Raw genomic sequence first — 4230 nt, 5'->3', positions numbered from 1 at the left:
ATGAGAACGGGGTGAGAGACAGTGTCGAAGGCCTCCCGGAAGTCCAGGAAGACGATGTCCACTGCAACACCTGTGTCCGAGGATTTGGTGACCTGGCCGTAGAAGGCACCAGGTGGGTCTGACAGGACCTGCCCCTAACGAGCCCGTGCTGGTTGCCCCTAAGCCTGCAGCCCCTGCTAGCCCCTCCTGGATGAGTGCCAGCCTAATTTTCTCTAACAGCTTGCCTGGGATCGAGGTGAGACTAACTCTTGATAAGAGTCAAGACTTGGCAACACCACAGGTCACTGGCAGCTGCTATGAGCGCATACCTCCGGGACTGTGGAAGAAGACCCTTGAAGTACGGCTCTGATGATATTCAGTCAAATTAAAACCAGGCTTCCCTTCTGAGATGGGATTGCAGCCGAGCGTCTCCCCATTTGCATCTCTTCCCGCTGTTCTTGGCGCACACAGTTGTGAAATCCCCCAGCTCCGTTGCTGGGTTTCCAACTCAACGAGATTCCAGGAAGTTTTTGGTTTCCCTTTGATAAGTGCTTAGCGGCTGCACTTCCGGAGAGAAGCTGCCGAAAGTGATTGCTCATCCAGGCTGGGCTGGTGGATGGGGCAAGTGAGGGGGGAAGGGTGAATGGGCTGGCAATGCTCAGGGGCAGACATTTAGCCCACCCTCTACAGCAAGACGACTTAGGAAGCTTGAAAAGCTTCATTTATTTCTCTAGGAAAAGGATAAATGGAAACTCCAGATGTAATATTGCGGCAGGGTCCCATTAAATCACATTTCTCAGACCTTTGCTCTTACCTCTCCCTTCCATACGCAGACTCCAAAGCAGTTTGCAAAAGCAAGGGTCATGACTGCCCTTTTCCAGAGCAGGCAGCTGACCCAGAGAGAGAAGAGAAGTGATCTGCTCCGAGCAACCCGGAGGATTTGAACCCGAATTTCCTGATGGTCAGCCCCGTCTCTGTCCAAAAGATCACAGCCCCAGAGCCAGAGCCGTGGGACATACCCAGCTTTGCAAACCAGCAAGCTGACAAGAGCTGCCTGGAAGATGCAAGGCCCTTTGGAGAAGGTTTTGCCCCTGGGAGGGGCAGACCTGACTGGCTGAGAGCTGCGCGGTGACAATAAACCCAACCCCAGCAGGGGCAGAAACTTGGAAGCGGGCGCTGAAAGGGGTCTGTTTTCCTGCAGAGAGCAGCAGATGGGGTACGGCGAAACCCCACGAGACCTGTGTCCCATGCCTGTCCTTGCAGTGACGGGGCTCCTGCCACAACGCGCCTGGGGGGAACAGGTCACGAAAGCACGGAGGAGCTGTGGGATATTCAGGCCACGGTTTCCAAGCTACGAGTGGCTCTTTGGCTGATCACCTCCACCCCTTTCGCTCAGTGTACGCACTGAAGTGGAGCTGGAGGTCACACCTAGTCCAACCCCTATCTCAGGCAGGATCAGCCCTGTCCAAACCACCCCAGACAAGCCCGATGTCCGGCCTCTGAGCAAAACTACAGGCACCCCTGACACAACACCTGCCCCTGGCCCGGGGAAAGCAGGGGGGCTGCGCCGCCGATGTCCTGCTGCTGTGAAAGGTTGCTAATATGCACTCGAGAGGCCGCAGGCAGAGGCTGTGCCCCTGCTCCCGAGGAAGGCAAAACCTCCAGAGTCTGCGGGGTAAAATTCCTTCCCGACCCCAAATATAGCATCCGTCCGGCCCTAAGCGGCAGGACCAGACCCTCCCACCAGGACCCTGGGGGGTTGGTGCCAGCCCACCCCCAGCACCCAGCGCTGCTGGGGGAGGCTTAAACCCCCCTGACCCATGCAGGAGAAAAGGGGGTGAGGGAGCAAAGCCCAGAAGTACATCCGGAAAGCCTCAGACCCGTGCTGGAAACATCCTGTGTCTCCATGCCTGAGGTGCCGGAGGGGTTTTTTTTCCCCTTTGGATTTGGATTGCCTATGCCACCATCCAGCGGGGACGGGGGAAGTTGCTGCAGCTCTTCGATTAGCACCGACTGCCCTTGGAGCTCCCGAAGGTGACGGGGGCGGGTGTCCCTGGGCCAGCCCCGCAGAAGGGCAGTGAAGCATCCTGCCCCTGCCCCTGCCCCTGCCCCTGCCCCGGCGCTCGCCCCCTCCCTCCCTCCCCGGCTACTGCTCCCGGGACGCTGGGGCGGTGACTGCTTTGGAAGCGCGGTGCAAGTCCCCGTTGCACAACGCCCTGCTCGCCCGTGGCCTTCGGACAACTCGAGGGCAGTGGGATGTTGAGAAACACAAGCTGCTGCCCTGCTGAATGACCTGCGTCTTCTTCTGCCCAGGGGGATGCCTCTGCCCCTCGAGGGGAGTTTGAGAAGTGAAAGCCCGTGAATCAGCACAGCTCCCATCAAGTGAGGATTAGCCGGCGCCTAAATCCCTCGTGCCTGCCACTTTTCCCATCCCCGGCGTATGCGCAGTCTGACGGCCTCTCACCGAATTGGGGATGGCTGCGTGTGAACAGGGGGGATAATCCCTGCCCCGGCATCTGAGTGTTTGGGCTTGCGTGAGCTCAACCCAGCCCCTCGGGCTAGTAAAGGCCGTTGGATAATCTCATCAGCACAGCCTTCCTGGGACTTCCTGCTCTGGGCTGGTCCTGGCCCAGAAATGAAAAACACTTGGCCCACGTTATGTAAATGCTCCTGGCTTTTCCTAGCACGAGGCACGGCTGTGGCAGGCAGAGCGGTTGGCAGAAGCACGTGATAATCCTCTGCGTGTTTCTTTCACATATTAATGGACCCAGCAATGGCAATTCATGATTCATAGCTAGCAGAGGAAGCCCTCGCCCAAACACTGCTGACTTGCTCAGACCCTGAGCCTGAAGAGTTTGCTGACTATGGGCCGTTAGCCTCAGCTGGGATGACTCCCGTAGCTCTGCGCTAGTTAGTCTGACATCGAGCCTGGCCAAAACACCGGAAAGAGGTTTCAGTGAATAGTGTTGAGAGAGAGGAATGTGATACGAATCAGCACGGCCCGGTGGAAAATAAGTCTTTCCGCACAAACCCAATCTCCCTTTGAGATGGAAGGATTGATGGGTGAAGTCATCAGAAGAAATGTCACCGTCTGACTCGGTCCCACGCGACGGTTTGACTACCCAGTTTGCACGGGGGGACATCAAAGTGCCCATCGTGTGCATTAAGAGCAGGTGTCAGATCTGACTCACCGCTGAAGGGTGTGTTGCCTGGGGTCTTCTGCAGAGATCCAGCAGGACCCGGCCTGCTCCTGCCTGCCCGCTGTGCCGGTGATTTGGCAGCACAGGTAAACTCGCTGCCGGTGACATTTGCAGGCCGCCCAAAGACTAGGAGAGCGGGAAAGAAGGACCTAGGAGAAATGGGGCAAAGGATCCTCACTTTCCCAGGCCGGGCGTCTCAGCCCTGCCTGCCCGCTGCAGCACGACCCCGAATCACCCCGGCGCCTTGCTCTCACTCGCTGAAATCCCACGGGGCAGACAATCTCGTTGTCACCCTTTTGCAAGTGCCGCCCGGCGCCAGCTGCAAGTGACTGAATGCTGAACCAGCTGTTTTAAAATCGGCCTTTCCTCAGAAATCACAAACGGCCTGATTCGTCGTGCGAGGCAGGGCTCAAAGACCGCGCGGGGTGGCCGGTGCCCACGCGGCTCTGGGCTGGGGGTGGAGGCGGTATGAGAAAGCGCAGTCGTGGTTTTCTGCCAGGTGTCGGCAGGTGCGGAAGGAGAGGCAGCGACGTGGGATCGAGGAGACTTGATGGCTGGTGACAAGGTGGCTGCTGGCTGAGCTGTCCCCTGCCGCAGGAACGACCCATTTCACCTCCAGAGCGTGGGTCAGTGAGGAGGGCACTGGCCCAGTTGCCATTCCCCGCTCTGCCACAGATCGGCTCGCTAACCTTGGTCAAGTCACTTTGCTTCTGTTTCTCCACTAGCCGAGCCCAGGACCACAACACCCTCCAAAGCGCCTTTGAGACATAGGGAGCCCAATTTTTTTTTTCTGAGGCCCTCCCCGGGTTGGCTGCAGATGCCTGGCTGCTTTTCGTGCCAGTTCCCTGGGGTGAGCAGATCTTTGTCAGATCTAATCCCCCGGGGAGGAAGGAGCAGGCACAAGCAGATACCGCTGCGGCCATGTCCGCTTTAATTCACCATCTCACGAGGTTGTATCTCCAGCGCCAGCGCCCCTCCCCGGTGACTTGCCAGGGTGGCATCTGGTGTCAAAGTGCACGCCACCCCTGCTTCACAAGGAAGGATCGGGCCC

Source organism: Crocodylus porosus, unplaced genomic scaffold, assembly GCF_001723895.1.
Source record: "Crocodylus porosus isolate Cpor-Errol unplaced genomic scaffold, CroPor_comp1, whole genome shotgun sequence".
Lineage (NCBI taxonomy): Eukaryota > Metazoa > Chordata > Crocodylia > Crocodylidae > Crocodylus > Crocodylus porosus.
Note: the sequence above shows the minus strand (reverse complement) of the source record.